Here is a 26,370-nt window from a genome sequence, read left to right as displayed (position 1 = left end):
TTGATAGAGAGTACTCCAAATTGAAGCATTTAAGCTGGAAAGGGTAAATTACTGGGTAGCGTGTTGTCAAAAGGTCTCGTAGACTGTGGGAGTAGATGAGTTGTTTCAAAAACATAATGCTGGAAAGAAATTTCCATGCCAGGCTGTTAAGTTTCATTGCTGTGTTAATTAGAAAGGAAGAAGCCCCTTATTTTATGAAGTTTTCCAACTCAGTTGAAGCTCTATCACATCAGATGCGACAACTAAATGATCAACTGCTTGTCTGGATGCCAGGAGCCTTGTACCTCCAAATTAATTGTATTTTTATGAGCCAGTGGTAACTTTTTGAAAAATAAAGCTTAGGCCTTGGAAAAAGCAGATGCTGATGAATATGGGAAGAGATGGGGAAAAGAATATAGTGTTCTTGGTAATGAGCTGACCTCTGGTGCTCTAATTTCACTTACCAAGTAGCTATTATTTTTTGTATACAAAATGTAAAATTTTGCCTTTGAGGAACTTCATTTTAGAGCGTGGAGGAGTTCATAGTCCTTCCAAGGCCTGAGTTCAGCTGGTAATTCAAGAGGGAATTCAGTATCTTCATAGACGGAGGGTGTATGCGTTTTTTTAGTTCGTCAGGCTTTTCAAAAATGTACAGATTTCAGATATGTGAGGGACTGGGGGGAAGCCCTTGCCTCTAAGTGGTGGTAAAATTTAAAACTCTTATGGGTATGGCTCTGATCAACATTCATTTCAATGTTCCCATAAAAAGCTTATGACTTGGCAGAGTTTCAAGGACTGAAAAGAAAAAGCTCTGTATACAACATGTTTTATTAATGTTGAAGGAGTAATATTGCTGTATTTGAGTCCGCCACTGCCTAGAATAAGTTCTTTTTGGCTCTTGTACACTTTGGCTTTTCCCTTGAATAAAACAAGGTGTGATTTCACATCTGCTTTTTCCTAGTAGCCTTGTATTAATCAGGACTATACATATTTCCAAGTTTTGGCTAGGTTTCATCCTTTTTCTTTCTTAATTCTCCTGTGTTGCAGAGTAAATTCATGATTCTTGACCCCCAACTGATACCGTAAAGTGTATTTGCATAAACCTTGATGTTAAGCATCACATCCCACTTACTTACGATGACTTTTTGCCCCCTTTTAAGCTGTATGTAAAGGTGAATTTGAAATTAGCTGAGAAAGAAGTCGTCTGTTAAAACTTGGCAAATGTAGTTGAACTAATAAAAGCAAATTTAAAAAAAATATACTTTTAAGGGAAATCAGCACTGTAAAACATGAGCTTTAAGATGAAATTGCTGAAGATAGTTTGTGCAGCCAAAGTACAAGAGGAGGCAGATAACACAAGTGAAGCACAAAATCACAATTTACAGGCACATACCGGTGTTACTTTGGTAAGATTACCTCTGCGTGGGGCTTGGCTGGCGATCAAGGAATGGCTTAGGGAGCCGGCTGGAGTGGGATCGGATCGCTGGCGGTGTGCGAGGCATCGGGGCACGCTCTGAAACAGGAGTCTGGATTCAAATCCTCAACACCAGCCTCTTTTAGAGAATGCTGCAGTGCCTGGATGTGGGACACAGCCCGGGGTCTGCGAGGCAGGAGGAGTAGGGGTATGTGACTTCTTAAAAGTAGCTTTTATTCCCAAAGTTTTCTGTGGGTTTTGGCTGGAGTAGAGTTAATTCTTTGTGTAGTAGCTAATATGGGGCTGTGTTTTTGATTTGCTCTGGAAACTGTTGATAACTCAGGGATGTTTTCGGTACTGCTGAGCAGAGTTTACACACAGCCAAGGCTTTTTCTGCTTCTCACACCCACTCCACCTGTGAGCAGGATTGGGGTACAAGGAGTTGGGAGGGGACACAGCCAGGACAGCTGACCTCAGATGGTCCAAGGGATATTCCAGAGCATAGGGAGGCATGGTCAGCATGTAGAGCTGGGGGAAGCAGGCAGAGGGGGGATGTTCAGAGAGATGGTATTTGTCTTCCCGCATCATCATTATATGTGATGGAGCCCTGGGCTCCTGGGGATGGCTGAACACCTGCCTGCCCTTGGAAAGTGGGGAATGAATTGCTTGTATTGCTTTGCTTGACTGTGCAGCTTGTGCTTTACCTATTAACCTGTTTTGTTTTTAAACTCAATCCATGGGTTTTCTCACTTCTGCCCTTCCAGTTCTCTCCCCCATTGCACTGGAGGGGAGTGAGTGTCTGTGTGGGTCTGAGTTGCTGCCTGGGGTTAAACCATGATAGCTATCATACTGTTAAAAACTGACATAGCTGTATCTCAGTCTTATGCTTCTAATTTGTGACTACTATTGCTTAATTAACAATTATGAAGGACTTGGAGCACTTTAAAAGTGCTGTAGGATTGTAAAATATTGCATTTGCGTGTGCATGCTCTTAAACGTGGAGATTTCCAGCTCCTGCTGCGCGAGTGCTTGGCTGAGTCGCACAGGCTCCTCCTGACCCAGTCCTCTCCTTTTTGCTCACTCATCCCATTTGACCCAAGCCATCAGTCCTTTCCTTGTCCGCCTTCCTGTCACAGATTTGTGAGTCTGTCCCTTGAGATGCAAGCAGTTCTGCTCCACAAGTGTTCAAAATTAGGGTGGAGGGGGCTTGGAGCAACCAGATTTAGTGATACATGTCCCTGCCCATGACTGGGAGGTTGGAGTAGGTGGTCTTTAAAGGTCCCTTCCGACCCAAACCATTCTGTGATCTCTTCCATAGAAGCACCTTTGAAGGTTATCATCACCTCATGGCCTGTTCCAGGAATGCTCTTCCCCACATCCATGAGGTTGTGCTCTGGTTCCTGGCAGCAAACAAAAGCTTTCTTCCTCCCTTTCCTTCCTTGTCTCTCTTGCACAGAGGTCTGGCAGGTGCCCTTTAGGGAAACCATTTGGACTTTGATTTGCTTCCCCAGAGATGAGCTGGGTGAACCTTAGCTGCTGTTCTCTCCATGGGCGTCGTGGAGATCCCTGGAGCTGAAGAAGAGGCAGCAGCTGGACTTGGACTGAGGTTGCAGATGGATGTGTGTGCATGTGCTCCCTGTGGCAGGGACAGAGTGAGAAGGTGCTTTTCCAGGAGAGTTTGGGGGAAGGTTCATTTGGAGTTGATGTGGCTCTTGTGGCCAGGGGCAGAATCATCCTTTAATGGCAACTGCTGCCTTTGTGAGGCACTTGTGTTGCCTCTAACTGACCCATAAACATTTTGAAACTTTTCTTTGATACTCATCAGTGCTAGAGAGCTGAAACCCACCCATGTGAGCATGATTTGATTAGTTATTTGAAGAAATTCCTACTTCCCAGATCAGAGTAGGCTGGATTTTTCAAGAGTATTTTTCAGGTATGTTATCGGCAGATGGAAACAGCACTGGAGTGTCTAACAAGAGATGCAGAAATACCAACTGCTTCAGCAAGAGATGAAATCTCTTTGTAACCAAACTGAAGCTCCCTGGGACTTGCTGGTGTTACCTGCAGAGCTGGCACCAGCACTAATGGCCGGCATCCTCTGAAAAAGGGAAAGCTCATGTAACTTGGTCTGCTGAGCCAAGGCTTTAATTCAGGCGTGGATAAAGCAAGGAATTTGATCAGGCTCCTACCGTCGGTCACACTTTGAGCTAAGTGAAAAGGAGTAGAGCTGAGTTGTGGAACACAGTGTTTTTCTTGTGAAATCTGAAGTGTTAGGCAGATCCCTGAAAAATAAGCGTGAGTAGTCCCCATCAATTGCCACATACTCAGGTTCAGTTCCTTGCCCTTGTGCCATGAGCTCGCTGCATGGATGATATGGAAGAATTTAGTTTTCCTTTGTCTTGTCCTGTCAGCCAATTCTCTCAGCATCTCTTAATCTTGGATATTTATGTCTTGAAATAAGGCTTGAATAATATGGCTTGTGTGTTGAGTTGCACTTAATCCTAAATTAGGTCTATACTCAATCTAGCAAAGGATGAAAAATTGTGTTATGCTGGAACCCTTCTTGAGGGCGGGGGGTTCTGTGGGTTTTCTTAAAATAAAAATGAAGGGAAGGAAGAATAGATGGTTAAGTGGTTTCAGTCACTATTAATGTTTGCCTACTGCAGCAATAACTTGTATTTCATGTCTTTTCCCAGGGATGGGAGAGGAAGAAAGGGAATGAGGAAGTTGGTTGTACAGTTTTAGTTAGACTTGGTTAGCACTTGTTCAACTGATACATGTGTTGCTTTTATTTATGCGTAGCTGTGTCCAACATTCCTGGGAGTCCTGGAGTTGCAGTCTCTTGGAAGATCTAGACTTCAGTTGCCATTGTCTTTGTGGTGTTCACTGTGCAGCAGGGCCTGGAAAGTTGGCATTTTTTGCAAATTTAAAGTATTCCTCAGTCCTGGCATTGCTGTGAGGTGTCATGAGTGTTGTCACTGATGAAATTTTGTTCTGGATGCCTTTTGCATTTGTTGCTGTGCTCCTTTCCATCTTCTTTCCAGGCAGTCATTACAATCTTTTTTCTTCCTTACATCATTTTTTCCATAATTTTGTTTAGCAAGGAATGACGTTCTGCAAACGACTCAAACCTGGGGTAATCTAAAAACTTCAGAGCTGACCCTGCTGTGAGTGGAGTTTTAGATGGGGGGATGATTTCAACGAGGAGGTCATCACATGGTCTCGTGTGCTGTGCTCTGGTCCATGAGTTGAGTGTCTGCCATTCACCTTGGCTGGCTGGAGCTGAACCTTGGCTGTTTGTGCCTGTTTAAGAAGTTAATCTTTCTGAAAGGCTGAAAGCTGCTTGGCGTGGTGTGGTTGCCTCAGCTACAGGAACGTAAACCAGTAACACTGGGGAAAACAGAGGGGTAAACATTTGCCGCTCTTTATTTGCGTGAGGAATTACGAGAACCTGGGATACATTTAGTGACTTGGAATGATTTTTGAGTGCTGGCTCTGTCATGACCTCTGCACATTTGCATAATGAAACAAAGTACTCAAGCCTTGCAATGCAATAACGAAAATCTGTTAAGATTGTAGTCTCTTTACATCAGCTGACCTTGATCTGACTAACAAACCAATTTGGCTTAATCCTTGTTTTTTAATTAAACATCAGATACTTGAAGGCATAAGTTGCTGGTAGTTAATCAGAGCATTTAAGAAGCCTGACCATTGGTCTCTGTATTGCATAGGTTGAAAAGCTTGTGCACAGATTGATATTTTAAATTAACTGTATAAAGATGAAAGAAAAAGGGATGAACATAAGAACCATAGAGCTCGCTTGTTGGTGTTCCTGTGAATTGATTGCAACTATAGTTTTTTTCTAAACTTATGTCCTTATTGCACCATGGAATAGTTGAAGTGTCACTCACTTGGAGGCTCTGGAGTGACATTTATCAATGTGGCCTCCTAAGACAAAGTTGATTTATGATGTAACCTGTCCCCTCTCCAGTGAAATGACGAGGGTGTGTGCTCTGCATTTGCCACTGCTTGCTGTCTCTCCCAGCTTTTTCCCAAGCCCTGGGGAAAAAGATCAACAAGATGCTTGTCATCTCAAGGTTGGAGAGTGTGTTGGGAGGTTACTGGTGTCATTTGGTGATTTTTCTCTTTTAATGTACAGTGTCGGAGCTATTTGAGCAACTTTAAAAATCAGGTCCTGTAGAGTAGATAAGGAAGATATGTCCAAATATGACCCTTGTGCATTGTCCCCTTTTCTTGTGTGATAAATGATGCCACGTGAGAAGTCCTCTTGCAAACATATATATGAGGGTGTAGGATTTTTAGGCACTAATAGTGATGCAGGATGATGTTTGCAGACTTCTTTGGATAATACTGGAAAAGTTGGCGTTCTTTCCTGACTGCTGTCAGCCTTTATGCTTCTGTGCTGCTGTGACTTTCTAAGATGTATGGTCTGTATGTTACTAAAAACATACAGCAAATAAACTTGTCCAGGCAAGAACATGACCTTGATGCACAATCATTACCTAGAGCCCTAGGCTGGAAAGAACTATTAGTGTTGGAGATGGTTGTAAGGAGTCATCTTCCAAGTTGGTCTCTATATTTAGTCCCTTAAAGGTTTTAGAGATGCTTTTGGACTATAATTTTTTTTTAATTGCAAGGGACATAAATCTTGTTCTTACAAGGGAATGCAAAAAAACCCACCCAAACTTCTTTCAATTCACAGTACTTTCCTCATTTTACAAAAGAAAAAAGTGCCTGATAGATGCTGAAGAGTGTACACCTTTTGAAGCTGTGTGGAGATGAATATTCAACCTATGAGCCAGGAGCAAGATGCAGCAGGGATTATATTATGTGAGAGCTTTGTGTGGGAGGAATTTCCTTCCCATGGTTTACATAGTGTAAAAAGAGAAGACCCCTCTTTCCTTGATGGGAGTAGCTCCACTAAAATCAGAGCTGCTATTCACATGGAGGAAGATTTGCAGATTACAGTCTAATTTAGATGTATTTGTTTGTGTAAGGCTGGCTTGGTAATACAGATAATACACGATTTATTATGTCTGTTAAACTTTCAGATTTCCATCCAGTTGAAGAAGAATTTATTGGAATTTACCACTCTGAAAAATGAGCCCATCATTTCCTGAACAGTAATAAAGAACATTGGCAAAGATTATAATGTCTTTCCACATGCAGCAGTGTTTCTGTGTGGTGTTTGTAGGCTGCCTGGCACAGAGTGCCTGAAAGGGCAGTTTTAGGTACTGTGGTGTTATAATATCTAACCAACCTGAGCACGGCTGGTTGAGCATTGGTGGAGGTTCCTGACTTTGTCCATGACTTGGAATGCACAGGAGCAGCAAAGCCCTGTAATGCGATACAGGAGGGTGGTGGAGTAGGAGTGAATTTTCTGGGAGTTGCCTTTTCATGGGGAAATTGGGAGTTTCTGCTCCCAAAAGAGACCTTGTATCAGACCTATCAGACCCAAAGATCCAACATCAGCCTTCACATCTTTCTCTAGCTAGCAGCACTTTTAGGAGAGTGATAAATTGGAGAGGGGAGCCCTCTCCATGTGACGCGAAAGTGAGTGGCCCTCACTGGAGACTGGACAGAGTTGGGTCCTCAAACTGAGCAAAAGTTACAAAACAAACTTAATGACGCCTACGCTTTTTTGAGGTACATTCCTTAAGCTCTTGTGGTTGTCTCTGTGTTGGGTTATACCCGTATTTCTTTGCTGTGTTTGAGCAAACTCTTTGAATTCTTTGCATGTGTTGAACACCTTGCTCAATCCTACTGCATGTGACTGTTATCTGAACACGAACAACCTGGATGCTCATCGTTTCCATTTAAGCTGTGATGCATCTGGTGACATTTGTTTGAAGAACTTTCCTCTTGCTGCTTATGTTCCACTCCTTGCTCTCTGAAGGTGCAGGGTGATATTTAGTGGTTTTTTCCTTCTGTCGCTCCAGTTCAGAAAGGGCTGGAAAATTCTCTATCAAAAATCACTTAAGGATTTTCTGTCTGCCTTAGGGAACTTTCATTCCAGTTCTTGCCTCTGCCTTGCATTGTCTTGCAACAACAATGTTTCCCTAGGAACACAGTGTACCTGGGAGACAAGATATGTGCTTGTTTTGGTGGTTAATCATCATGGGTGCTGATGTGGAGTAAGTTTGTGGGGCCAACAGCAATGATCAAAGCTGGTTTTTAACAGGAGTGATGCTGGGTGCAAGAACTGGGGTGCTGATGGGACCCAGTTGAAATGGGAAGAAACGCAAGCTGCTGGCTTTTCAACTTCCTATTTGGAGGAGTATAGGACATAAAGGATCATTTTTCTAAGGTGGTTATATATTAATGCAGCAGCTGGACTGAGGAGAACCAGCATTTTTGGTAGGTGCATGAACAGCATTGTGCAATTTTGCCTCTGTGCACCTTTAGTGTTCATTTCTGTCATGTTCCATCCACCCAATACAAAACCTCTTCAGAGGATGGAAACGTCAGTGGACTTGCGCTGTTGATCCTGACTGAAGGGTTATTCTTGATGCCTTGTTTTCCCCTTCCATTGCTCTCCTTAAGCCTGGTTTTGTTGAGCTGGCTCAGAGCTGGGCTGCTGCCTGAAGGCAGAAGACATGAAGTAGTGTGGGAACAGCTTCTCGCTGACAGAATCCATGGGCTGGTGATAAAGAGAAGTCCTGAGACATTCTTCTGCAGTCCACAGTCCACATAGCTCTCACGCTCCCTTGTGCCTCGTGTTTATCATATCCACTCCAAGCAGTCTGGGAAGGGGGTGCCTTTGGATTGCTTTCATTTGAAAAAAAGAAAAAAGTTGAAACATTTGATCAGTCATGAGAGGTGAGAGTAATGAAGACAGTAACTTGTCATTTTGTTAATCAGAGAAATTCGACACATGTTAGACAAAGTGTTGCATTTTAAACTTTACTTGCAGTGCAACAGGCAGATGAGGGATGTTTTACTACAAGGCGGTGGTGCAAAAGAGCTCAGCCTTATGCTTTGGGAATGAGGGGATCCTGGGCTTCTTGGGAGAAATTCTACAAAAAGAATCAATACCACCAAAACAGCAAAACCCCCCACATTACCCTAGACTTGTAGAAAAGCATAGCTCAGAGGCACATGAGGGCACGTGCTGTGTTGGGTGGCTCAGACTCTCTGTGGTCAGTGGCAGTCTTTCCGTTCTGTTTTTATGTCAAGTGGCCTCAGGCAGATGGAGCCCAAGTTACCTGACTAAAGGGACTTCAAAATGACTTACATTTTTTGTCATTTATGTGCATCAGGACTATGCAGTAGAGACACATGCTTACAATAAAAAGAAAACTGAATCTGCATTCTTCTCTTTTGCTTTTTTGTGGGCCTTTTGTTTCATGGCTCACAGGCTCTTGTAGAGGCTTCTGAGCCAAAAATGCAGCTGCATTTTTCTGTCACATGGTGCCTTGCCAGATCCACTAATAGCAACTATTGGGCAAGGGAGAAGAGAATAATACAACCTGCCTTACTGCAAGTGTTTGTGGAACCATACTTGTGGGAAGTTGAAGATGATTTTCATAGTGAGCAAACCTTTTTATGAACTTCCTCCATCTCCTCATCCCTATGCATGTGGGGCTTGTTAACACCCTGGATGCTTGTGGAAATAGCACTGCTAATGAAGGACGTCTCTAAGGTTTTGTGATGGAAGACCTGTTACCAGTGACTGAACTGTGAGATACTCCTGGAAAAGTCAGATCCAGTAGTAGGGGAGAATTACAGCTGGAAAGTGTTGAGCAATCCTTTTGGCAGATATATTCAACTGAGAAAAGAAAAGCAAAACAGAGACCTGATGGATCCTTGAAGTGGACTTTATTCCCTGTGTTATGCTTCCCAATGAGTTCACCAGCATATTTTGCACATCTTCAGTCCCCAGATTGGTGCTCTTGTCTTTTGTCTTTCTAAGGTTTTAGTTTTACACTATGCCATGAGAAAGATTTGTCCTGTTGAAAGACAATGTGAAGAAGAAATGGAGTAATATTGTGAATCCCTTTAAAATACAGTGATGGGTTGGTAGTGTGGCCTTTCTTCAAAACCTTCTGTAGAAGCCCTGAGATACTCATCATTTGCATCTGATCAGAAGACAGCCTGTAGGCTTTGAGCCACGTGCATTTTTTCCCAATTAAGCAGTTGTGTCCTATGTTGGATCCTTCCCATAGAGTATGGAAAATAAAAGATGGTTTTAGTCTTCCCCAAATTTGTAACAGCACTTGATATTTAGCCCATGTTTTGCCTTTTATGTAACATATATGCTTTCTTAATGCACACATTTTGAAGTATTTTTCTTTACAAGCTTATGAAACTTCTTTAATCCATTACTGAAGTGCTGCAAACTCACTCTGTGACTGTAAACAGTACATGCTATTGGTGAAGAAAAATTACCATCTTGGAGGCCTTTATTTTAAAGATTGCTTTTTGTTCTACTTTGAAAAGACATTGGCTTGCCAGAGTTTCAGCCCTGCTTCTTTTTCCCCTCTGCAGTTTGTGATCTTTCTTCTTGGGAATAGAAATATCATTCATGTTTTATTGTTCTTTGTACAAGATAGTGGAATGTCAGGTTTGTCCTGCTGCTGCAACCTCTTGTGTTGGAGATGTTGGCCAGAGAATGTCCCCATCACCACGAGGAAGGGACACATCTGGACCTCCAGCCAAGCAGAGCTGTAGCACTTAATTCCAGCAAGGCTCCTGAAGTAAGAAACCAGATGTGCTTGTATTGGGATTTTTGGGTGACAAACAAGACATGGATAGGAGGGAATGCCACCTATGATTAGACCATGCTGTTTTCTTTGTCCTGTTGCTCTTGGCATTGGGAGAGAGGAATGGTCTGGGAACAGAGCAGTAGCTGAACAAAACAAGGTGAATCAAGGGGAGAGCAAGAAGCTTAACTTGCAATTTCCTTGTCTTTGTTGGCTTAAGTCTGACCATCCACATTGTTTAATGTTTTGTATTTCATTTCCTCAGTTGCCTAAGGAATGGTTGAGGCTGGCAAGAGATGCTTGAAAACCGTGGTCAGGTGGGGCATGCAGGATTTGAATAAAGAACTTGGTTTTTACTTCCATTGGAGACTTATGTTTTATTTTAAAATAGGTCTGAGAAATTACTTGCTAGTTCCAGGCATGCAAAAAAACCTTTTTGTCCTGGTTGGCTCATAGTTTTGTTCTGTACCCTTGATGATGGAAAAAGGAAGGCCAGCCTCAAGAGTTCTTGCACAGAAGGAACTAAATCAGTGTGTCAGTGGTCAGTCTTGCTTGCAGCAGAACTGGATTTGATCTTTTGCTTCATCTCCACGCTGAGCTTTTGTTTCCAACCATAGCACTTTGCTGCTTTCCTCTCCTAGTGCTCTGGCAGTTGAGAGGTGGAATTTGTAAAGGAAAACAGCTGTAGTTCAAGCTGTGGAAAAGTTACTGAAGACAAATCCCTTGGGGTTATTTGGCTTGGTTTTCAACTTTGAATTTCTCCTGTAAGCATTTAGAAATGGGCCTAATCCTGAAGTCATGGGCTTGAGAGGAATGCGAAGGTGAAATTCTTCAGCCTTCAACAGAAGCAGGGCTTCAATCATCCTAACTCTTGCTTTTGACCCTAATGTCATCTCAGAAAAGAAACAACCTCTCACCCTCAAATAAATAAAATTCAGTAGGTAGATGTTTATCTCCTCTAGAAACACTGGAAAAACTTCGTTTTTTCTCTTTTTCTGTGACTGGCCCCACCTTTGCCATTCCTCCTTAATCACATGCATGCTCCCTAGCCCATGGCCTCTGGAGGTTTGCATGGGAAGATCTCTGTTGCTTAGGAATTAATCGGCTTCTGCTTACTGTCCTTCCTCCACCTGAAGTTCAGGTGATCTCTTCCTCTTTCGTCACTGCCAAGAATTTAGATGTCAGAAAGAGCCTCACCCTGAGGAATTTAGAAGCCAATAAAGAGCCCTTCCCGTAGGTCCCTGGGGAAGTAAGTCCCTGGGGAAAGCCCCGGGTCCCTCAGCTGGCTCTCCTCCAAGCACACAGGGATTTCCTTGGGATGTCCCAACACTCAGGCCTCTTCTCCCACATCAGGGAACCCACTCCAGCACAAAACTGATGTGTCAGAAGAAACATGGGTGTCGACCTGGCTGACCCTTGGTCCAGCAAGCAGCAGATGTGTGGCTGGTGGCAACTCAGAGCTGAACAAAACCTCTTGGTGGCAACTGTTTGGGGCTGGCATAAAGCAGTTGTTGAAACCTTACTAGAGATGAAGTCCCTCACTGGAGGAGGCTTGGCAACGACCTGCAGAAGAGCACCTCTAAAGTTTAGCTGTGTCTTCCCAGCACTGGTCAGTGTCAGATTTCCCTGGATGATCCAAGAGCTGCAAGATCTGTTTGCTTTTCAAAAGGCTGTTTGAGATTTTCTCTGAGGCTGTGGCTCTTAGTGAAGGAGCATTTTTTCACCTGTGGCACTGACCACTTTTTGGGATCTGATGGGTTGTCTGTGATCTCTACCAACCTCTAGTGCTAAATGCCTGTGCCGTACGCTTGCACCCCTTGTATTTTTGTTTTCTTCATCTTTTTCTTCGTCTAAACCCGTTCTTTGTTTAGATTTCTGGGCAGACATTAAATTCTGCTGTCTTTGTTTTCTGTTACTTGTAGAAGTGCCAGAACTTATTCATTTATCTAAAGCATATTATTTCTTATTATTTGTGCATAGAACACACAAAAGTTAAATTGGCATCAATGTGTCACTGTTTTCCGTGGCTTAACTCCTTCTAATCCTAAACATGCTGTGGAAAAAGTGCATGTGCCCTTAGTTGTCATTAATGAAGTGTATGTTGGAACATTTTGTAAATACAGATCAGAAAAACATTGTTTAGGAGCATGTGTCGTGTGGAATAATGTGTGGATTTAAGTCTGCTGCTGTTAAGGGCAGGGCACCTGGAGGGGGGAAAAAAACCCCAAAAGTAAAGTCGTTATCTTGAAAAAGGTAGCTCAAGCATCAACAAATGAAAAGCACAGAGAGTAAAAGCATTTGACACAAGGTAAAGAACAATATTAAATACTGTGGTATAATCTCTGTCTTAAAATGTTCTCCTGCAGAAGAAAATAACAGAAATGTTGAGCAAACTGGTGCGCCAAGACCAGACAACTGGATCCGTGGTTTAGACACTGATCGAGGACCGGTCAGTCTGGGCACAGGTATCTGTTTCATGAAGTGATGGTTTACAGAGCACTGCTTTTACTGCTAGGGTTATTCCTCTCTGTTGTCAGGTAGGAGATTTATTCATGCTCTTGGAATGGCAGGTGGATTATTAAAGCTTTTGTGTTGGGACAAACTAGCGAGCATCTGTGCGTGGCTGGGAAAATATCCGCTGGTGCCCTCTGCAAGATGCACTTTGTGCACAGAGGTGATGCTTTCTGAGAGTCTTCTTCTGGGTCAGATGGCAAGCAAAATGTGTTACCACAAGCAGGCTGTGATCAGCTCATCAAAGCAGGGAGCAAAAACTTTTCCTGATACTAAAATACATTGATGAGGCTATGCACGCTGTATGGAAAAGACTGTGGCTGCAATTGAAGACACCCTCCCACGTCAGGAAAACCTGTCGGGGGTTTGAATTACTTTTCATGAAGTTTTATTTTTGTTTTGTTACCAGCTAACCTATTTGGTGCTCGGCTGGATGATGATCGAGTCCTGAAGAAGGCAGGCGATGTGTGACTGGAAGATTAGCCACAACTGCAGGAATACAGGAAAGAGGAGATAGCAACAGTTTGAGGCTGGGTTTGCAAGAGGTGAATCACCACTTGCATAGGTGTAGATAGGCACTTGATAACCCTGCGTGCACGTGGAAATGCAGGTAGTGCCTTTGCTTGATTGCTGTGTGCGTGTCTGGGTAGTGCCCACAGTCCTGTTGACGCTCGAGTGCTGTTGCACAAGCGGTCGTTTACAGGTGCACTGGGGGAAGGGTGTGGCCCAGCAGTGAGTCGGCTTTAACGTCTTATTTTTCCTTCACTGAGCAAAAAGCTCCTCTGCTGTACCTGCTTGGGGTAGGTGAGGAGGGGGAGGGTGTTCTGTTGGGTGAAAACTGCTGTCATTGCTGTAACTAAAGATCCTTTGCTTCAGGAGATGGTTGGGGAAGAGATGCAGTAAGTCCCTGATGTACTGGCAGGTACGTCAGCAAAGTTGCCCAATAGCCTGGTATATCTGTAGTAGGATTTGGTAAGTGACCATAGCCCTCGTGTAATTTGTTTTTGTTTTTCTCAGGATGCCTAGCAGCTGGCAGTGAAGTCATCACAGTGCTAGTTGGGTGACTGGCTGCAACTCTTGATTAACGGGGAGGAGTATGCTTTGCAGAGAAAATAATGAGTAGGTCTGACTCTGGCCACCTCCAGCCCATGTGTGAAACACATGTGAGGATGCAGGCACCTTCAGGATTTCATTTTGCTGTGTGAATGCAGAGCCAGTAGCAGGGTCAGTTAATCTCAGGTTGTATTTGATGTCAGGCTTTGAGAGCATTTGCTGTCTTATTTCAGGAATCTTTTTGCTGGTGGCAAAAGCTTGCTTCCTCCCCTGGCATGCACTTGGAGTTACATGCCCTGGACTCTTTGGATACTGGGAAAAATCTGTGCCATGTGCTATTTGATAATGTCCCTTGCTCTTCTGCTTGTAACACACTGCCTTGCTATGGTCTGCCTCTTTAAAAAGGAATTTACTGCCCGTGTCTGCATTTGTGAAGGGGGAAAAAAGGGCAGCTGAATGAAAGCAGTCTTTTTGTTTAGAGGGAGGGAAAAGAGAAGTTGATCTATATGAAAACAAATCTGGCAACCTGCTGAAGGGTTTGCAGGGTAAAAGATGCTCCGTGGTTGCATGCTGGCTGTTTCCAGCCATCTGCTTTGATGTAGTAAATGCAGATCTGTTGCAGCTGTAAGTGGCTTGTAAAAGCACCCTGTGCTACCTTCTGCCTTGGCAAAAAAGTGCAGGAATGGTAATACATGAAGGTGAAGTTTCCATTGTGGATTTTAATAGAATTAATAGTGTATTTTACAGGTGACAGAGGAATATGAATATGACATTCTTCCACTAAGAGCAGTGACATACTAGCAACATTTTAAAAGGTTTCTAGACAAGGCACAGCATCTCTTCTTGAGGCTTTTGTTTGAACAAGCATGTGCAAATATTGATAAGCAGCTTCCCAGCTGATACTATCACTCTTCCTTCCCCATTGCAGTTTTGGTCCTATCAGTTTTCTTTTGAGCCCTTTGATATTGAACATGTGGATTGACCATGGCACTTACCTGCTTTTTGAAATCTAAATAATACTTCTCAGCCCTGATGCTGGTATAGTGCTTTTCATCTGAGCACTTTACAAAAAATAAAGGTGAAATAAGCCTGCTAAGCTGCAATTTGGTATTGTGTTTATTGACATGAAAGGTCAATAAATTCTAAAAGAATATTTCAAACCAGATGATTTCTCCCTTAAGCTGTATAAGTGCTATGGATGGAAATCAATACTATCTGGAAGTGTTTGAGCTTATTTAGTAATAAACCCTGTTCAGAAGTCTTGGGGTAGGAGCATTCTCTTCCGTATGAACAGTTCATGCTGAGTGCTCATCAAATACCTAAATTGTCTTATTTGCTGTCAGTTCATGGGTGATATCTCTGTTAAAGCTGTGCTCATAATATTTTCTTAAACCAGGCTGCAGCTGGGAGTTAACTCACATGGCACAATGCAAAAGTCACTCCAGTTGTCAACTGAACAGGTTTCACTGGAGTTATGTCATCTCTGTGCGATGGGGTGTTAATGCTGGGAGGAGCAAGCACTACTTGGGAGATACAAGTGGTTGCTAGAACAGGCTTCAGATAAATCTCTTTGAGTTTGAGTGTGAGTTTGGGAAAAGGGCTGACTTTGCTTGGGGCATCTCTTCTCCTGGATGTGGATGATTACTGCTCAGAAACTTAGCCTCACCTTCGTCCTTGAGCTTCTGGGGCAAAAGGAGGCAGGAAGGCTGTGTTTGAGTGGATCTCATGTGCTTGGAGTCAGATGATGGCTCTGGGAAAATGTGATGTGCGCTATGTAAGTCTGCAGCCTAAATGCTGAATTGTTCGAGCTGTTGTGTAACCCACCCATAATCTGAGTGCTGCGTTGCAGGTTTTTGTTGCATCATTAAACCTTCTCTTTCATTACTGGTTTAGGACCATTATACAGATCTCCTAATTCGTATAATTAAGTGCTGGGCAGCTCCAGTGGCATGTTGATTCGAGCAGTGGAGTGACTTAATGTCACGGTTGCGTGGCGGGTGTTAGGCAGAGCCAGGCAGCAGCGGGTGGGGATGGAGACAGCTTTTGAAGAAAGGGGGAACCATCGCTGCTTTGTGGGTGGAGAGGTGATACCAGCCAGATTACAGACTGTACTGGCAGCTACCTCTAAAGCCTTGGGCAAGTTGTGTCATTTTCTGTCTCTTTGTGTCCTCTTCCAGCATTTCTCGGTTTAATATGGTGGCAGAGGGATTCTTGCTGCATCTGTGGTGCTCAGCACAGAGGGACCTTGGGCTTGGCAGGAGCTGCAGTGGGAGACAAGAATATAGATTTGCTCTTTGTCTTTTATACCAAGATACCTCCTTAACATGGAGGAGAAAGCCTTGTATCAATTAATGTGTCAGTGCACGTTACATGCTGGTGTTTGGTTTCAACATGTACACGTTCCCTTCTTTGTCACAAGACTTCTAGGTACAGTAAAAATTTATTTATTTATTTTATTGATTGTTTTTGTAAACTCTGTGGAAATGAAGAAGAAAATCGATTTTGTACATGGGGAAAGTCACATTAAACAAGTGAATTGTTCAGGCTTCATGGCTGGAGCAGGAATGCTTTGAACTAATGGTGAGTTTGATTTCCTTCTGTGGTGATGGAGTTCAATTACCTTATTTAGCTCAATTTTAGATATGGGAACTGAGAAACAGGCCACATTGACTGGGACAGTTTTGAACAATGGAAGCGTGTGGATTGTTTCATAACCTTGATGTCATGGCCTTGCTTTGAGCAGGGTGATAGACTAGACGACCCTTCAAAGTACCTGAATTTTTCACGTGAATCTTGTTTCAAATCACTGCCTTCTCTCAGGGTCCATATACTGTTCTTGGGGCGACATGTCGCCTCCCCAGGAAATGTCTAGCATGTCCTGTCACAACCTGTACCCAGTATTTCTAAGAAAATAGGCCCGTTCTGTTAAGTGGGAAACTGTGGCTAAGTGGCATTTTCCTGTGCCTTTGAGGCATTGTGTTGGTAGCTCTTGATGATGGCCCTGCTGAAGTAGTCCTTCACTGTGCTTTCTCTGTTTCCTGGTCTTCTGGAGGGGTTTTTTTTGAGCTTTGCTCCATTCTAGCAAAAAGGCACAACTCACTGAGACTGTCACCTGAATGTCATGGTAGAGGAGAAGTGAAGGAGAAGAACCTGTTGCAGAATTAAAAGAGTTTTTTAAAGAAGAGTGTTTTAGAAGTGTCTGAGGACTTCAGATGTTACTGCAACTTGCTGCTGTTTGCTTTGTTTTTTAGCTAATCACTCTGATACAGGTTCCCAGTAAGAAGGAGAGTGGTGGTCTTGCCATGGTGGTTTGGTGAAGTGCTAATCCCTTGCACAGATTTTTAAACTGTCCACAAGTTAAGTTTTAATATCTCTCACAGTCAGCTGTGATGGTCTTGTGGAAACAGTTTGAAGTCCTTATCTCAATCCTGATGTGGTTTAACAAGGCTGTCTGAAAAGAAGCAGTTTCTGTTTAGGATGAACATGGTGACAGGCTGCAGTTTAAAGAAGATCAAATTTCTGGACCAAGTCCTGCTTTTATTAGTAAAAAGTAATGGGTAACAAAAATATTATTATTCTTTCCAGTTTTTCTTTTCTTCAGTTTTGAAGGCTGAGACCTTGTATACCTTTGAAGAGCACTTGTGCAGGACCATGCTCTCAGAGGTGAGGGCTTTTTCACTGCTTGCAGCGTCCCCATGGCACCTCCTGGAGAAGCAGGTTGCTGTGTGTTATTGCCCAAGAAGTGTTTATGACCCCAGGTTGCTGTCAAAAGGCAAGGGAGAGAACCATAAAGCATCACTGGTCTCTCTGTTCTGCTGCTTTGTTGTGATTGCTGGTAGAATTAAAAAACTCCAAACTTCTTTCAGTTCTGTGCAGATCTCCAAGTTCTAGAGAGAAAAATTGTGTCTGTCCAGGGCCAGAGTGAGCAGGGAAGTGCTCTTGGTTTGTTGCTGCCTTGCTTCCCTTTTACTCCAACATGGTACTATTTCTGTTTACAAGTTCAAGGCGACGCTGTCAAAAGAGTTTGGGTTTCAAAAGTTAACTTTGTGTATATGAAAGAATTTTTGTCTCCCACCTCTTAGTAATCAGGATTGATGGGACTGCAGTTAACATCTTAATATTATTGCTTGCTCTGCAGTGTGTACAGACATGTGAAATATGGATATGTTTTACTTTCTATTGTTTTAAAATTCTTGGCTTTTCTTCATCCAGTATGCCAAGTCAGATACTGCTTTCTAAACAAAACCCATCATTTACTTTCAGTGGAATGTTGTGTGTGTGTCAAAATGTGATGAGCTGCAATCTACCCTCCACTCTTTATAGTACAAATGTAGCTTGATGCAATGGCTAGAGGATCATGCTGCACTTACACTTGTCCAAAGCAATGCAGATTTTAGGCAAATAATATTTTATTCTTCCATGTATATAGGATCATAGAATTGTATAGCTTGGAAAAGACCTTTAAGGTCATCAAGTCCCACCATTAGCCAGCTCTGCCAAGACCACCACTGAACCATGTCCCTAAGTGCCACTTCTACACATCTTTTAAATGTCTCCAGGAATGGTGACTCCACCAATTCCTTGGGCAGATGTTCCAGTGCTTGACCACCCTTCGGTGAAGAAATTTTTCCTCACGTGCAGTCTAAGCCTCCCCTGGCACAACTTGAAGCAGTTTCCTCTTGTCCTGTCAGCTGTTACATTGGAGAAGAGGCTGATCCCCACCTGGCCCATCGATCCAGCCTTTCCTGATCCCTCTGCTGAGCCTTCCTCCAGCAGATCAGTACTTGGTGTCATTTGCAAACTGACTGAGAGTGCCCTTGATCCCCTCGTCCAGTTAAAGGTGTTAAACAGGACTGGCCCCAGTACTGAGCCCTGGGCAACACCAGGTGGGACTGGCTGCCGACTGGATTTCTCCATTCACCGCCACGCTCTGGACCCAGCAATCCAGACAGTTTTTAACCCAGTGAGCAGCAGAATCATACACCCATCCAAGCCATGAGCAGCCAGTTTCCCCAGGAGAATGCTGTGAAACAAGGTGTCAAAGGCTTTCCTAAAGTCTCGGCAGATAACATCTGTGCCCTTTCCTTCATCTGCTAAACGGGTCACCTTGTCATAGAAGGAGATCAGGTTAGTCAAGCAGGACCTGCCTTTCCTAAGCCCAGGCTGTCTGGGTGTGATCCTCTGGTTGTCCAAGGAGTGTGTCCAGATTCCCTTCTCTAAGGAATTAGGAAACACAGTTCTGACCATGGGCCAAACTTCTGGAAAGGTCTTGTGAGCCAGTCTCTCCTGGGAGATGCGATGGAAGCAGGAAAAGGATGTCCTGTAACGAGAGTATCATGGTATATGAGTATAGGCTGTACATTCAGAGCAAAAGATGACAGCAGCATGCAGTTGTACACCCAGCAATTTGGGAGATGAGGAGGAGAAGCAACGTTTCCCTTGACAGCATTTGATATGAAGTTGTGAGGAGGTTTTATAGCAGGCAACAGATAAAGCTCAGAAAAAACCCAGAGATTTGTTTGGGTGCTGGAGACTGGCTGTACTTGGGTGTCTTGTCTATGAAAAGGTTCCAGCTGTATCAAATAATCCCAAATAATTAGCCATCCATCTCCCAGACCATTAGTGCCCTCATCTTGATGCTGCTTTTTGAATTTGTTGAAAGCTTTGAGATGGCAATTACAACCAGATGGTGAGAGAACTTGTTGGACGTGTCAAAGCGCTCAGATGGCAGAGCAACAAAACATGAAATGCTTCTCAGAAAAATAAAATAGGTTTGGGTTCAGGGAAAAAAGGAAAAATTTGAGGAGTGGTTTCCTCTGTGCCGGGCACTGGGGAGTGTTTGGGAAGGGTGGGAGTTTGCTGGGGAGGAATCAGCAAGATAACTGGAAACTCTGAGGTCCACATGTTGGGGCTCTACCAAGCACGTTTAAGAGTCCCAACTGATTCATCCCAAATAGATTTTCAACACAGAATAATTTCATTTTTGCCTGTGTTATTCACTGCCATTCACTTAATTTAGAAATGTAACGAGAGTACCTTTTGATGTTTTACTCCTCTGCCTCTAGAGGATGTATCAGATGCAGATCACCTCTAAGCCATTGGGCTTTTTTGGAAAAAGGACTCATCTCTTACAGCAATTGCTTATATAATCCACAGGGCCAGTTAGGTTGTCTTCTTAAAATTGTAAATAGCTGTAACACTGTCCTTAATTTTTGTTTTCCTCTCTCTTCATTAAGAGTGTTTCAGTAATTCTTCAGTGGCCTGGGTAATTTCTGCTTTAGCTCTCTCAGTGTGGAGATAGCAAGACCATGAACAGTCTGCTATCAAACAATCCCATCCTAGCAAAAGAGATGGGGTTTCCCCCCTGTTTTTATTAAACCCAAGCAAGACAGGTTGTGTAAAGGCAAGTGTCAAAAGGACTCTTCTTTACATTCTAATGTGATATCATGACTATGGGCCCTTTTAGGAAGAAATTATCCAGAGGTTGTTTGAAATATTGGCAGAGCAGTGTAGAAACCAAGTTGCTTTTTATAAAGCTGTTGTATGTTATTATCTTCTTGTGATAATACTGGGTAGTTTTTTATTTGTAAAGCAGTGTGAGCTCACCCATGAAACATGATTTTTAAACCCATCTTTCTAAGAGTCAGAAAACAGGAGCTATGTCAGTGTTCATCTACACTTGGGAATGATTTCTCAGTAAAGGAGGAGGAGGAGAAATCCCCATGGGGAAATCCTTCTGAAATGGGTGTGCTTAGGCATGCGGGAGTTGTCCTGTAACAGTTTCATGGCAAGCAGGAATCAGGTCTTTGGGGTATTAGTACTTCAATGTGGATGACCTTACTCATTGTGCAGGCTCCTTACATACAGAATTAGAGCATATCTCCAGGACTTTTTAATGTTACTTGCCTCTTCATCTAGCAATCTAAAAATTCCCACAGAATAAAACCAGACAAAAAACTGTGAGGAAGAATTTTATGATCCATGTTAGTTTTTCATTGCTAGGCCAGTTTATTTTCTCCAGTTGCTAATACTTTCCAGGTCCTGAGCATCCAAGTGAGCTTTCCATACGCACACCCTCATTCCTTAGTGGATATGAGGAAAAACCTGCAGTGATTCACAGCATACTCTCTATCTACCCTAGCAGTGTTAGCCATACCTACAGTCCTTGTTGGTTCAAAGGGATAGCAGCAAACCCTGCTTTCTCTGCCAAAATATACAAATAAGGTATTAAAGCCAAGTTACCAGTGTCTCATAAATGAATGAAACTGTATTGTTGTTGTATGTGCCTTGGAAAGAGCTGTTCCTTGGAGATCAACACAGGATGGCAAATAGCTAATCATTGCTTTATCAAACAGTAACCATCTTGTAAATTGAGGTCCTGAAAGTAATGCTACAAAAATGCCAGAGGAAAGTTCCAGTCTGCTTGTTTGTGACTGCGAGGGTGGTTTTTACTGGTTAATGAATCCAGAGAGTGTTTCTGTGCTCTTAACTGGGGTTTAAGACTTCAGGTAATTCCACTTTCAGCTCCAGCAGTTTGGCATAAGAGTGTAATTCAGAAATGTGTGACATGGCAATGAAGGAATTCATACACAATCCTGATACTTTAAGAGGAATAAGAGGATGAAATTTTTTCTGTTTTTCCAGTTTGGTCTAAGTATATATATTTGTAGTAAAACACAGTACCTTGTAGTACCATGCAAATACTCTGCCCATTTCTCATCAGAATGGATAAAAGAGACTTTTAGCTGTTAATCTGAAGAAAAAACATTGTGTAAAATTGACGTTGAGATGTTCAGGTGATGCTGTTCTTGTGTAGATGGAGCGAGATTTGTTGTGCAGTGCCTCACCTTCCAGTGCAGTACGTTCTCCAGCTAATTCACACAGTACAATTGTTTTCCCAGCTGGTAACTAGTTTTGCCATTGTTACTTCTGTGCTTGTAATTGCACTTTGAGGTCTGCAGGTTGGCTCAGGCTGTGAGATTCCCAGATTATGGATGTTTTCCCAACAGGGAGAGTGCAGGGGCAGAGTCTCTCTCTGTTAGAACAAGAGGAGGCAGTTGGTTGTCGCACTTGTGTTCGGTGGTGTGTGTGTAGCCACAACCTTTCCTGGTGTGGTAACCAAATGATGGCCTGAGATACCTTGATAACTTTGATTTAGCTAATAAAATCTCCCACACAGCACTTAATAAACTATAGCCCAACCTTGGCTTTTTCACCTTTCAACATTTGATTCACTTTAGCTCCTCTTTCCAGGTGTGCTTTGGAGACTATCCCTATAGATGAATCTGCTGAGCAGATTTTGCCCCAGAGCAGGAAGTCAGCCTGTGGAAAAGTGCAGGCAATGCAGAAGGGTTTGGCAGAGACATCCTGGTAGATTTGGGCTTCGTCTGCTAGTCACCATCTGCCATCATCTACCTTTGTTCCTGTTAAAACACCTTGGTGGGAGGGAGTCCACAAAGAGTTCGATGAAGTCTCTCTGAGAGGGGCTGTCTTGATGGATGCAAAGGACTTAAGGCCAGCTTAGTTGTTTGGAATATGGTGCTGGACAGCAGATCAGCTTTGGGGATAAACCAAATAGCAGGACAGCAGTAAATACAACTCAGCAGCGCAGTTATTCTTAGGTGGTGCCAGATGCCCATGTGTGTCTATAAATAGCCCTGTCCATAATGTGGCCATCGTCCTGTGTGTGCTCCTGGAACCACATGGGACTGCTGCGGGAAGCAAGGGAGAGGATGGTTTCCATCCCCCTTGGTGAAGGTGTAGCAGTGCCAGTTTGGGTGTTAGGACTGCTCTCAGCCATGCTGACCCTTGCACCTCGTGACTCCTTCTTCTTCTTCCTTCTTCCAGGAGCTGAGTGTCGTGACCTGCCCTACTACTCCCTGCTTGGTGTGGGAACGACCTGAAGAACATCTTGGAGCCACCTCTACTGCTTCATGCAGTTAAAGTAAGGTTAAATGTTTTGGCAGCTCTTTCAGGTATACATGAAGATTGAGGTGAGGGGTTTCGGAGAATGGGTTTGCCCATTGTCAAGCTGATTGTCAGCCTTAGCCTTGACAGGAGGAGGGGATGCTGATAGCAAAGCAAATACAGTGATACAAACAAATTCAACAAGTTATTTTGCCATAAAATACAGTCTCTTTGTGGTGGAAGTAGAAAAGGGGTATGTGGTGTTGCCTCCTGTATCAACCACATGCCATGGTATAAAATAGCACTTAACACTTAAAACATCAGCTGTTTTCCCCTAATATTTTAAGATACAGCTTTCATGTCCCTGGGGCAGGCATATGGTTACAGCCCCAGGATTTCCACAGGAGCTGGCCGGGATCAGAGCTGAGGTGCCTCCTGGTCACCACAACGGCTGTCGGTCTGTCTGCCCCGGAGCAGTCATGTTGCTGAGGCTTCTGCGTTTGTTTTTCAGCTAACACCAGTTTCTTGGTGTGGTGAACCAGATCACAGGATGGATCTGACCTAAAAGCGAGTACATGGTTATTGCAATACTGACAGGAGCTGTTTTGACTCAGGGAGTTACACCCTTTCTCTCCAAAAAGGCTCGAGTGTGTAAAAACTGTTAGCCTGAAGCAAAGAAGCTGCCAGAGTCTTGCCTGGAAATGGGTGCTTGCCATGTGTGAGCTCTGTCAAGGGAGGGAGGGAGGGAAACCACGGCAAGCTGCCTCTTTTCTCTTCCCACTGTCCCTAACCTGTTTACCTTCTGCAGTGCCTCATATTTTCCATGGTTTTGCCTACAAGACCAGGACTTTAACAAGACTGAGTCCAAATCATTTGGTGTTACTGAGCTGTGGCAACAGCTGGGTGGATTAATCATAAACTGTTGTTACTTGTAGAGAGACAAGTATGTTATTGTAATTTATTTGGGTTTTCCTTTTTTCAGTGTAGTTGAGTAGGGGAATTATACCTATTTTCAGACCTTGAGAAAGAAATGAAGTCCTTTCCTTGGCAAGATTATGAATGGAACCTGCTTTATCAGGAATGAGTAAGCGGCTTGCTGAGAGCTGGCCTCCAAGTTCATCGTATTTAAAGGAGGAATGCACGACACCAGCTGCGCAGATGCAGTATGTGGCTTGATTTGTCATAGTGTTTCTTAACTTTCTGCTAATTTTGGGAGCATGGTGAGTTGCAGCAAGCAGTGCTTACTGCTGAGGAACATGCCAGACCCTTTCTGGGGTGACCAAGGGGAATGACTTTTTGGTGCCACAGCACCAAAATTTCTGGGGCGGTCTAGCACAGGCAGCAAGAGCTTCTCACCTGAAGACCTGCCTGGGAACCAGCCTCTGCCTCACATCTGATTTCTGGGTGTGCCTCCTCTGAAGGATCTGGGAAAAAAAAAGGGCTAATTTGGAGTTCAGGAGCAGCATTCTCATACCCTTTCCTTTTTCTGCCTGCTGGTCTAGTATTTCCATAATTGTGCTTATAGTGGCAACCATTTCATTCATAAAGTGGTTACTACTTAATGAACTTCATGTTAATGAGCTCTGTAACATTTAAAATAGCTGCATAACTTGAAAAAAAGAAAAAAGCCATCAGCAATGAAGGGACGGATTTCCACTCCCCGAGCTTAATCCTGTGTTATAACATAATTGTGGAGAGTTGCCTGGCTGGGAACAGCTGCACAGCGTGGGCTCTCGCTTCTGCAGAGCTCCTTGTCCCCGAGCTGGGGTAATAAATGATTTACTGGGGAGGCTGGGACCTGTGAGCACTTAACCCATTCTATTCCTGAGGGACCAGCCTGAAAGGCCACTTTGTAAAGGCAGTGGAAAGAAACAATTTCGGGCGTCTGCAAAATGTGGGGTTTTGCGTATGAGCGAGCTGCAGAAAGGCTCAGGTGCAAAAGGTGCGGTAGTGGAACTGAGCACAAACTGTGCTTACTTGGATTTTCACTATTTGATGCTTTAATTTATTTAAAAATGGGGCTTGAATACATGTTCTCTCTTTTCTGGGCTAGGGATGTAATACTTTCTGTTGCTTGGGGTTTTACTTCCTCTGGGATATTCCCTGGATGCAGTGCAAATACAGTGTCCTGGGAACAGAGCTCTTGTTTTTCTCGCTGGGAATACCACACCAAGTGACTCCATCGTTGCAATTGCTGCGTGAATGATGTACATTTTTTGAGCCTGTTGTGCCTCAGAAAGGATGTTTCAGCAAAATGAGCATGTTCTCTCTCTGACTGCCTAAAGTATATGTTCAGAGAAGAACACTTTTCCCATAATTTTTTGAGTTGAAAGAAGAGGAGCAATTACGAAGAAACAATTTGTAATTTTGCAGTGTGAGATGTGGTCAGGCTGTGCCACAGAGAGTGAGGTTAGCACAGGTACTCGTGTAGGAAACCTAAGTGTACTAGTTTGAAAACAAACCAGTGGGAGATTGCAAGTCAGAGTTATAATTTAATAGGAAAATTAAAATAAATGTAATAGTGCAAGAACAGTGACCGAGTCAGGATACAACCTGACACCCTCTTAGTCAGGGTGGTGGTAGCAGTCCAGATGAAGCGGTCCTGTTGAAGGGTCTGGTCTTCACCTGAAGGTTCAGTGGTAGCTCTTGTCCTCTGGGAATCCAGTAAGGGCTGCTTGTGCTGTTCCAAACCCCAGATTAGGTCCAGGTGGGAACACTTGGCTCCTCCCCCTGGGTGGAGCATCTCACAATGGGCTGATGTAATTCTATGAGTCACGTGGTGGGTCCTTGATTGCCCACAGAGATAACACCTGGAGGGAGTTATCAAGGATGAGTCATGGGAGGAGATAACGAGCAGTGCCCCACCCACTTTAACAGCTTGTGAAGATGATAAGAGAATGCATACTGTTGGTTGCATCTTGCATTGTAACCTCGGTCAGTAAGTTTCTGATGAAATTTTCCTCTTCTGGAGTAAAGTGTGAGTGAGCCTTTTCCTGAGTAAGTCTGTGGTGCCTGGGGCCACAGTGGCAGCATTTGCAAAACAGAGGCTAAATGGAAAAGTGATTCTGATGTATTCTTCAGAGAAGAAAAGCACATTAAAATGTTGGGCACTGAAGCTACTTAGACCAAAATGCAAGTGGAAACATATCTTGCATCTTGGTCTTGATGCCATTTTTTTCCAACCTGTGGCTAGAACTCTTTGTTGAATTAAGGTTGGTGCATGCCTTTTTTTAAAATATGCAGTGGGTTTGTAAATGGTAGGAAATATTTAATATTTTAATATCTGTGCATGTTGCTTTGGGTGTCTTGGGTTGTTTTCTACTGCAAGTCTATGTTTTTGGGAATCCAGTACAAGTGCTGTGGTTTGGGAAGCACAGAGAGAAGCAGGGTCTTAACTGCTCAGCTCCAGGGCTTGGGGATGTTGTTTCTTTTACTGAAACCATCATTACTCGGCATTAGTCCGGGTTTTCCTGAGAATCCATTCAGTATTCGGGAAAATCCAGTCCGGGTTTTCCTTAGAATCCATTCTGTACTCTGGGAAAAATCCAGTCCGGGTTTTCCTTAGAATCCATTCAGTACTCCGGGAAAAATCCAGTCCGGGTTTTTCTTGGAATCCATTCCATACTCCGAAAAAAATCCAGTCCGGGTTGTCCCGAGAATCCATTCCGTATTCCGGGGAAATGCCAGTCCGGGTTTTCTCCAGAATCCATTCCATATTCCGGGGAAATGCCAGTCTGGGTTTTCCTTAGAATCCATTCAGTACTCCGGGAAAAATCCAGTCCG

General features: G+C 43.5%; 1 protein-coding gene across 6 annotated transcripts in view; it reads left to right on the top strand.

Annotated features, from left to right (window-relative positions):
• Positions 1–26,370, top strand: part of AKAP13 (A-kinase anchoring protein 13) — a 201,302-nt gene that overhangs the window by 21,367 nt on the left and 153,565 nt on the right. For all 6 annotated transcript variants that reach the window (XM_042039768.1, XM_042039771.1, XM_042039770.1 and 3 more), the window contains one exon: positions 22,528–22,624. The gene's annotated coding sequence lies outside the window, so the exon portion shown is untranslated. The remainder of the gene's footprint in view (positions 1–22,527; positions 22,625–26,370) is intronic.

Source organism: Corvus kubaryi, unplaced genomic scaffold, assembly GCF_017639235.1.
Source record: "Corvus kubaryi isolate FWS band 111438036 unplaced genomic scaffold, C.kubaryi_AGA036_p1.0 37394, whole genome shotgun sequence".
In the NCBI taxonomy this organism is placed as follows: domain Eukaryota; kingdom Metazoa; phylum Chordata; class Aves; order Passeriformes; family Corvidae; genus Corvus; species Corvus kubaryi.
Note: the sequence above shows the minus strand (reverse complement) of the source record. Positions and strands in the feature narration are given on the sequence as shown.